Source organism: Malurus melanocephalus, unplaced genomic scaffold (assembly GCF_030028575.1).
Source record: "Malurus melanocephalus ecotype Western Australia unplaced genomic scaffold, MMel_1.1 scaffold_544, whole genome shotgun sequence".
Classification (NCBI taxonomy): domain Eukaryota; kingdom Metazoa; phylum Chordata; class Aves; order Passeriformes; family Maluridae; genus Malurus; species Malurus melanocephalus.
In genome coordinates, this window is record NW_026623776.1 from 67,562 (window position 1) to 77,975 (window position 10,414).

At 45.5% G+C, this 10,414-nt stretch overlaps 1 protein-coding gene across 1 annotated transcript in view; it reads right to left on the reverse strand.

Annotated features, from left to right (window-relative positions):
- Positions 1–10,414, reverse strand: part of FAM180A (family with sequence similarity 180 member A) — a 23,143-nt gene that overhangs the window by 9,613 nt on the left and 3,116 nt on the right. The gene's annotated exons all lie outside the window — the stretch shown is intronic.

The window sequence follows — 10,414 nt, forward strand, 5'->3', positions numbered from 1 at the left end:
AAGGAAGGAAGGAAGGAAGGAAGGAAGGAAGGAAGGAAGGAAGGAAGGAAGGAAGGAAGGAAGGAAGGAAGGAAGGAAGGAAGGAAGGAAGGAAGACAGACCAAATCGCTCTCACCACTCCTCTGCCCTTTTTATATTATTAACATCACCGAGCCCAAAGGGGTGGGCTCAAGCCCTGTCCCACCTCCTAGGTACGATTTCCTCCGAGCTGAGTCACTGGGCACAGAGAAAAGGTTTTCATCAGTTAAGAATGGCCAGGTTTCCTTTGCTTGGTAAGGTTTTTGCTGAGCCTGACCCAAGCAAGGTGCAGCTACAAGGGGCAGCCCAGCCCTCCTTCCCTTTGTCCCGACACTTTGTGCAGCCACACAGGGACACTTTGCTTTGTGCAGCCACACAGGGAGCTAAGCCAGGAATCTGCCCGGCTGTGAATGAAGGGGAAAAGCAAACAAAAAACAGATTTTAGCTGTCTCACTGCACTTCTGCATGTGAGAATCTCCCAGAGCAGCCGTGCTCTGACTGTCCTGAGTGTAATGCGACTCCTCAGGTGACAAAAGGATGGACATCAGCCCTGGGGGGAAAAGCAGAAGCCCTCCATCAGCCTTCACACCCCTGATCTAACCACCAGACTAATAAAATCCTACTTTTGTTGATGGCCACCTCCTGCTAGAGGTGAGGGTGGCTGYAGGACCCTTAGTTGCCCCACCCTTCTTCCCCTTCTGTGCTCACACCCACTGAACTTTTAACAGGAAATCCAGCTGGCAGAAAGGATATGTAAAATTTATTCCCAGGCTGGATGAAGAGGAGGGAATCAAAAGTCTGGTTTGGACCACAGACTTAGCAGGGAGTAGTATGAGATTTTATTTAATGATCACATGACAGCTCAGAAATGTGGGGGCCCCTGGAATTATTCACTTAAGCCATCTATGAATAGTTTCAACTGGCAAATAAATTCAGGTGTCTRACAGTGGGTCACTTATCTGATAGCCAATTATTATTATTAATGTATGAACTGCTCACCCACATATAGCAGCACACACATGAAACAATAAATTTATCATATAATTCAGTAATTCCTCATGCTCGCTAAATATGAATATTACAGCTCAAAACTGAGGAGGAATAAACATTACATGGGCCATTTGTTCTCCCTCCAATCAGAAACAACCAGAAATGTCTTCATTCTTCCTTCAGATCCCCATCCAAATTGACATAAATTGTCAGGAAGCAAATACATAAATGCCTGCTTTCTGCTTCCTCTGCTCTGGGATTTCACTTGTTCTTCAAAAGCAGGGAAGCCCCAGTTGCCTTTCCAGCTGTTCAYTGAACTCCAAATGTCAGTGCACCTGCTGTGGTTTTCTTTGTGACATGAATGTCTGCTGGATGAGAACGAGTATAAATCAGCCTTGCCCAGTAAACAAAAATAATRGGGATACTGCATCCTTTTTGTAAGGAAATGTGTTATTTTTGGAGGCAATGCCTTTTCAGATCCTTGTGTGATTTCTAGCAGTGTTGGTAAGGATAAGAAGGCTGAGAAAGTGGCTCAGACAGGAAGATGGATTTGGGTTTGTCTCTGAGCTGGACTGGCAGCTGCTTTTCCATCTGAGCAGAGCGTGAGGGGCAGAAGCTGAGCTGTATCCCTGAGCGAGAGGCAGGGGAAGCACAAGTTTCTGCTGGAGAGGTGAGTCAGGATCAGCACAGGAACTCATCCATTCTGTCCAGCACACACCTGCATGCATGCCCATTATGTTAATGTCTGCATCTGCATGGGAATAACAATAAAMTATTAACAGAGCTTGAACAGAATCCTCCACTAAACCGAATCTGTGCATTTCAAAGTGTGCAGATGCAACGTTGGGCTAAGACAGTGTTTGTGATATTGCCATTAACAGAGCACAGAAATATAAAGGGTGAATGTAAAATGAATTGTGTTTGTAGTTGCATTCCCCATTTCACGGACACACACATGGGATTCCCATCTTACAAAGCTGGCATTTTCCCAGTCTTCATTGCTATTTCAAACTCTCCTAAAACCTGATTATTTCTAGATCTTTCAGGTCTCGGAACCTGCTGAAATAAAGCTGAGACTGATGCACAACTGGATTCACCATTAAATACTGAGAGCCTTGCCAAAACTTGGAATTGCTGCAAGTTGTTCAAGGCTGCTGGACACTGTGGATGACGTCCCCAGCTGCCCTGAGCTGGCACCACTGCTCTGTGATGCTGCTCTGCAGGCAGCCAGGTCACAGAGAGCCCTGCGCTGKGACAGACACACTTGGGATCACAGAGAAGGCAAGAAGGGTGGAATCAGGGTTACAGCAATCTCACAGCCAGCAAAATAACCCAAATATCCTGTTTKCTGAGGAGAGAGACCTGAAAGGCACACAATGCTGACAGCTGATGGAAATTCAAAACCCAGCCTCTTTCACTGCTGCGGTTCCTGCCCCTTCAGGGGCCATGTCTCGGTGGCTCCCAGCCCAAGAGGACTCTGCCAACTTGTCACATGTATTTGATTTAGTGCTCTTCTTCCTCCTCTTCTGRAGCAATTGGAGCTGAACTTGTAAAATAGATTTTGGCTTATGGGAAAATAATGTAAGTAAATGTTTAAGGAAAAAAAAAATGACCTCATGCTCTAAATTTAGGATGAATGAATTTAGAGAAAAGGAGGAAGGCATGCTGCTGACTGAAACCAGCTGGGAGTTGGTTCTTTGGTTCAACTCCTCTGTGTGTGAAGGCATTATTACTGTGAAGAAGCACTTTAGATGAGATGCTGTGATGCTCATCATGAATCTCATCCTCTTGTTTCCTTTGTTTCCCAGATCTGGCCTTGCTTCTTGCAAGTTCAGAGGCCCTGAAGCCTGCAGAATGGAATGAGCTTGCTTWGAAAGGTTTTGCTGGCACGTGGGTTGTCATTACAGCCAGCTGGATAAAAATCTTCTGGTCAGTATGCTATCTGTTGCTTTGGCCTGGAGAATCACTCCTTGTAAAAACTGGACTTCAGCACCTGAAAATCTGCATGACAGATCTTCCTCAGCTTGCTGGTGATGGTGATTCCCCAGGTAACCTCACAGATACCACCTGGTTGTGAATATGGCATTGATATCCATCTTACATCACCTTCATGGGACTTGTTTTTGTCCTAACCATGAAGGTTAAGATGATCATTGTCTGAGGTACTGGGACACACTAATCATTTGTGGGGTAGGTTGACATTTGGCATGGCCAAAATACAAGGCAGGGACTTGTCTGCTTATTTGTAACCCTAAATGCTAGCCCCAGTAATCTCCAGGTTCTACTTTGACCYCTGAGTGCTGAGGATTAAAGATGGATGAAGCAGAATTAAAACCATCTTGCCATGGCTGAGCTTTTGGATGAGCAGCTGTTGAGCACTGCGTTGGGTTGCAGAGACAGAGTGCCCTGAGCATGCCAGGAACGCTCAGAAGGTGATTTATAACTTGCTCTGAATAATCCATGAGTTAATTTGTCAGCAMAAGCACCCACAGGGAAATGCACTGAGCTTTGAAAAGAGATCAGAAAGACACAGAGTGTTCCAGCAGTTGCTTCCATCTGGAATTGCAGTGAGAAGGACGGTCACTTTTCCACCTCAGCAGGAAAATGTCCAGCCCTGGGTCCAGCAGCATCCCTGTGCAGAAGTATCAGGGATGATCTATTTGCTTCTTCTTGGATGGCAGCATGAGTTCAACCAGGAGGGAAAAGCTCCTGGGGGAACGGGTGGGTGTGGGAATCCAGCTGGACATGGCACACATTTCCATCTTTGATAATATAAATACAAAGGGAGGGTATAGAGCATTTAGGATCTGTGATGGGCTGGTTACGCTGACAAATTTGTGCAAGTAAATGACAAATTTGTGCATCTTTGCCTTGATGGTGATATTGTAGAGTCCCTCACTGTTCCTTTGGATGATCTGAGTGTTGCCCAGCTCTGGCAGTCACCATGGCTATGAGCAGCATGCACAGAACAGTGGGGCTGACATGACCGGGTGTGTGATGGATTGATGGGCTATGGCACAGTTGGTCAGTCAGGGCTTGAAGGGTATCCAGAAATTCAGCTGCCTAAATACAGCTTCAGGCTAGAAAAGGAATGTGTTTCTAGGGAAATTAATTTTTTATGGTATCCCTAAAACTTAGGTATTTGCCAGGCAGATTCTTCAAAAACAGACTTCATCACTTCCCCGCTGTGAACAYGGAGAATACAGCACTGTTGTACCTCATTCCTGCTATAGGACAGCCCAGTTCAGAAAATTCTTTGGATATTCTTCTATCCTCCTTTCTCTGTAAGGACCCAAGTGAGCTTTATGTCTGCAAAGTACAAGTCAAGGTAGGACAGCTCCTTTGGGCTCTGCTGGTTTAAAAAACCTGGCATTGTATAGCAGCAGAACAAGCAGTATATGCATTTTTATCATTTGACTATTATCTTCCAAAACTTTCTGCCAAATTGGCATGGCAGCCCAGGAAAACAGAAGTTTCTGCWGCTATGAAAAATGGATGGTTTGATTCAACACATGCTGTACTATATTAGGAGGTCCACAAGTGGTTTGTTCAGTGCCAAGACATGAATAATTAGAGTAAATAAAAAATGGAGCATGCTTTAAATGTCTTATTTTAAAAGGGGGCTTAAGACATGAACAGTTCCTTCAGACATAAAATCTGTGTTTAATAAATAAATTCAATAAACACTTTGTGTTTCCTCAGAGCCAAGCATAAACAAAAATGTAATGTCATGGCTGTGAGCATTATGAGAACCAGGGAGGAAACTGAGGACTTTCAAAACTGATGTTGATGGGAAATGCTGCAGCTCCACAATCCTGTAAAACCACAAATTTCTTGCAACTTCTGTGGAATAAAACAGGCTTGTTTTATTCCCAAGTTTCTTGGGAAGTGGCAAGAGCCTTTTTGCATACACACATAGTTTGGAAGGTCAAAGGGAGGGGTTAAAAAAAGCCAAGAAATCCTGACACACTCCTGGTTCAGTAGCAGTAACTTTAATTTTTTACTCTGGCTAGAGGTCAATTGTCCAGACTAGAAGCTCTCAGCATCCTGCTGGCTAAGGGGCTCTTGGGGGTTAGAAGCAAACTTGAGTCCTGCTTACACAAGAAAAAGGCAGTGCCAGTTCCAGAGAAAAGCAACTGTTCTGTGAGCCTGAGGGACAGATGGGTGAGATGAAGGCCAGGACCTGGCTTCAAATGGGGATGCATCCCATGCTGGCCAGTGCCTCTCTAAGCTTGGCTGGACATAAACTTTAATATTTCCCATCCATATTTACACATTCTCTCTCTCTCTCTCTGCACCTTTATCTTCATTTTCCCTCTACTTCATACCACTTATTTTTACCTCCAGCTTTTTCCCTGCTCTTTCTCAGTTTATCCATCCTCTGTGTTTGCCTCTATCTCCCTCCTTGTGGCTCAAATGATCCGTGCCAGATTGGAAAGTCTCTACTCTTCCCAAGACAGAGAAGAGATTGGAAGCATCAGACCCTTTTGTGGCACACCACCACCTGCCAGATCGATGGGGATGATTAAATCCTGATGTTGTGGCTTGCAGCAGAAATCCACACAGTTTATTCYCTTTACAATCAGGCAAAGCCTCTCTGAAATGTTCTGCTGCCTCACAAGTTTTTCTCTGAGGTGAGAAAACCTTGTGAGTTTGTGTCTCCAGCATGAGACCGAAGCTCGGCATCGCCCTCTCACTGCCCCATTTCCTCCCAAACAACCTCTGAGCCCCGAACAACTCATTTTTCCCTCTCTCAGCATCTTTTTGTCAGCAACCCACCTGGCTCCCCCCCGATTAGAGAGAGGCTCAGTGGTTTGGAGCCTGGTTCCTGGCTGGGGAGATGTTTTCCTGTGGCTGGGGAGGAATTTCCAGAGGAGCAGCGGTACTCACCCTGCTCCCAGGAGAGCTGGGGGACTGCCAAACCCAACCAAACGGGGCCAGGAAAGGCCTCTGGTGTGCTTCCAGCAGAGGGAAGGAATGTTTGTGGAAACTGGGAGTAGTGGAGTTTATTTAACTTTGCTGCACAGTGACAGCAGGAGGAGGAGGGACAGGTTATTGCTGCAGCCTGCAGCTTCTCAGGGAGGGCAAAAGGAGCTGCAGGCTGAGGTTTGGGCACTGGGTAGGCACGGGGACATCTGAGTTGGTTTAACATCTCTGAATGAGCAATATTTCCCCTGTGCTGTGGGAAGTATTCTAAAGCTGCCACAGCAACAGCCAAATTAAACAGGATTGGGTTTAGTGAGAGACATGAGGACAATAGATACAYACAGGATCCCTTCCTTGACTTTCTTCCTTCCCAAGGAGAGAAAACCCCTCAGATGACAGTTCCCTTGGGGTTTACTTTTTGTTTGTGTTAAGTAACAAATGCAATTTGCAGCTTATTCTCAAGTTGCCCTTTTATTTTTTCCTTTTAATGATGTTTTGATACATTTCCCACCCTGYTTCCCAGCCTCAGGTCTCTTCCCAGCCTGCACCACCTTCACCACACCCATGCCATTTTGCTGAAAAACCCTTTAAACAGCAAATAACCCATTCAGGCTGGGAGACTTTCAAAATTGAGGAAACCAAATTCCAAATAATGAAAAATTCCTCACCCCTGAAAGCAGAAAAGCTCCTGTTGGCTTTTGCCATGCTGTTTTGCACCTTTAAGTGCTTTTATAGTTAAAGCAAGGCRCAGGCTGGTTTCACCAACACACAGGCACTGCACCCAGTTGGTTTCTCTGCACTTTGGGTGGACTCAGCTGCCCTCACTGGGGTGCAGGGAGGTTCCCAGAGCCCTGGCTGAGCCTGGGGACAATCACCAGTGTCCCCTGCAGCAGCCTGGCCGTGCCATGTGGGTCCTGCCCTGCCCTGAACCCAGCACTGCATGCGAAGTTAATTGCTTTTCCTCAGCAATTCACATCCTGCCTGCCACCATCCCAAAAATCAGAGCCTGGTGATGTTCATTAAAGGCTGCTGACTTCCCTGTCAATCAGATTTTGGATTGCTCAGTGCTTCTGACAGGATTTCTTTCTGTGTGAGGAGTCCTTGCCCTCCTGCTGGACTTGGCACGATCTGCCCCGAAAAAACAAGAAAAGCACTTTATGCTTCAGAAACAGGATTAAAAAAATAAATGAATAAATCACATCTATTAACAATACACAGGTCTGCAACACACAGGTGTCCTGAAGAGATCTGGGGCAAGGGATCAAGGCTCTGTGCCTCGGGATGGAAAAGGATGCTAACATTTCCTCTCTTTAATTACACTGAAAGTTCTCCAGGGAAGGACAGATTATTTTTTATTCTGTGTGTTTGAGTAGCACCAGCTACCAGCGAGGCCTCTGGGCCTGGCATGGAAGTGTAAAATAACTGGGAGGGGACTCACAGCATTTTACAGCTTTTCATTCACTGAAATAACACTGGCTATCAACTGGCAATAGGAGCAGTGAGAGGGTTTTTTGGGGTGAGGTGAAGGGAGAGATTTCCAGGTGAAAGCAGGAGAGGTTTAAAGGGCAGGAGGTTCTTGTGAGATAAACTTTAGCTGGGGCGAATAGATGTGACACAACAGTGTGCAGGAATTCTGGAAAAGATTACCAAACTGGCAGCAAATATCTTATTGCCTTGCCAGTCCTCATTACTGGGATGGAATTGGGATCACCAGGAAGATTCCACAGGTGCCACTTTCAGAAAATAGTTCTCATTTATTCCAGCACACATCAAAGGGAAAACAGCTTTTCCTCAAGTGTCTTCCTCCTGTTGTTTGCTGGGGTTTCCTCAAAATTGTCTGGTCTCTCTTTTTAAATTTGTAAYTGCGTGAGCAGCAAGCTGTAGCCATTTTTTGGCTGTTTCCTGTGGTGAATAAAGCCTCAGAATCACTTAGATCCTTCCTTCCTAACAGCATGATTGCTTTTATAGGGTACAATATCCATCTGTGATCTAAACCAAAATGTGGAAATTTCCATAATCTATCTTCCCTCTGATCTCATCACGGTTTAGCATCGCTGCCATAGAAGGGATTAGAAACTTTGACTTTTTAATGCTTTTTTTAAAGCTTCTTTTTGGTTCAGGTATCCACTGCGAATTCTGATTCAGGGATCATCCTCCATGCAATTTAAATTAATTAAGTCTGGCACAAAAGGAGCATTTGGRGAATCAGGACATGCTAGAATGGATTTTGATTACAGTCACAGCCCTACCCTATAGGATATTTATCCTACCATGATTAAAATCCATTCAGAGACCGAGATATTCCAGCTCCCTTTGCAACACCAAGCACATTTACTGATAAATAATCCCTTTCCAGACCTTCTTCTGGACGTGCCATCTCCTCACAGACACAGTTGCAACATTCGGTGCAGAAATAATTCACACCAAGGGACTCCAGCCTACAAACATCCATTCCCAGGAACTGGGCAGACCCATGGAACAGACCTCAGGTAGGTGGGAAAAGCCTTTGGAGCAGATCTATGGCACATTTTGGAGCTCCAGTGAGGCCATTGGAACGGGGCCAACAGGCAGGGAAGTTGGGGCAATTGGGACAGTTTTCCACGTAATCACATGAGAGCCAGAGAAAAGGGAAATGTTGCATTTTCCTGATGCCTTAGGATTTTTAGATTCTATATTTTCATGCATCTGTATTCTTTTATTTCTCTAGTACAACACTAAAAATACCATTCTCCCATCTTTAGACAAAACAGTCCCTCTCTGAGCCTGAATCCAAGGACACCTCGCTGCCTCAGAGCCCCAAAATATGAAAACAACAGTGAGTTGGGGGGAGCAAGTTTGGGGTGGTGACATCATCACCTGAAGGTATCATTGGAGGGTTGAGGCCCAATATGTTAATAAGACAGAACTTATAAAAGGTGAAGATCTCGTGACTCGGGATCCATTTTTGGTGTAGCCTCAGGAGGAGGAGGTTTTGTCTGCCCTAATGTACCAGGGGGCCTGTTAGGCCTGGATTAAAGTTGTCTGTTCTCATTCTCTTACGTTTGTCCACTCTCTGTTTCTGGTGAGCCTGGTTTCCAAGGCATCAAAATAACATTCTTTACACAGCCAGGCTTAGACAGGGTTGGTGCTGTTTCATAGCATTTCACCTCCTTCCTTTGCATATTTGAAGAACTGAATAACTGGATTTCCTTATAGAAATTAAAGGAAATTGAAGAGATGTTGTTGTTGAAAAATTTCAGGTAGTTAGTCCAGCTGATGCAACTTTTTTTATGCCTGCACCAAATCTCTGGAGGCCTTGTCACATATTGAGTAACCCAGGGAGCACTGGGCACATCAATGTGTGTTTGATCATCTGTGTTACAATCACAGGCTGTGTCCAGGCCACATTCCCTTTGCTCACACACCCCAAACCAAAAAATGCCAAACCACTGCTACTGAGGGTGGTGGAATCCCAGGAGCTGCTCGAGCAGGGAGTGGYTGTGAGGATRCAATTTGAGGTGCAGCAGGGACGAGAGGGAAATAATGAAAAGCAGTGGGGATGCAGGGCATGCTCAGATTTCTGATTTCACAGAGACCGACGGCGACCAAATGATTGCAGGGATTAAAATATACTCAACACTGCTTCCTCCAAAAGTACTGACTGGCTTTCTAGCAACAGCCAGCCTCTCTTTCTCTTTTACACTGCCTTCCCTAGAGCTGCTAGCCTGCTCCAGCTCAGCCCAGAGGCAGAAGCATCAGGGAAAAGTTGTTCACATTGCAGCCGTCCCATCAAACTCACCAACGGAGCTGGAGAAAACACTGAGAGTTTGCAGTGCTGTGGGGATATCAAGGAGGACAGACCTTCTTCTCTCTTAAGCAATTCTTTCTGCACAAAACCTTTAAGAAGAGCAAACTGCTCCCTGGTGCTCTCAAACAGCTGTTTGGCTTTCACAGCCACCAGGGACTGGAAAATGGTGCAGGTGGACCAGAGAGATCTGTGATGCTGCTTTTGAGGTCGCAACGGAGCAGCACAAAAAATCCCCAAAACCTCAATGGTACTGATACATCCTTTTCTCACCGAGGGGTGAAAAGCATTTTGCCTTCTCRTTTTGTGGCTTTCCACAAAACCTCCGCTGAGGCTGAACTTTCCCTTGCCCTGTCCAAAAGCCACAGCCACAAGAAATCTGTGTCTTCACTCCCAGAGTAACCACACAGCAARGATGCTGCTGCCTGTGGGACCCATGTGTTAGAGCCACCCTTACAGAAAATAAATGCAGGCACTGAGCTGAGCTGAGATGTGCTAATTAGGATTGCCTTAGGGTTTCTCCTCAGGGGACAGACAACCCTTGTAATGCTCATGAGGCTGGATTCTGCTCTCCAGTGGATTGCTGCTTCTCAAAAAAATTTGATGGAAGCAACAGGCAGGCAGTGACACTGTCTCTGGTTGCCATAGCTGCATGGAGGATTTTTTTTTTTTTTTTTTTTTTTTTTTTTTTTTTTT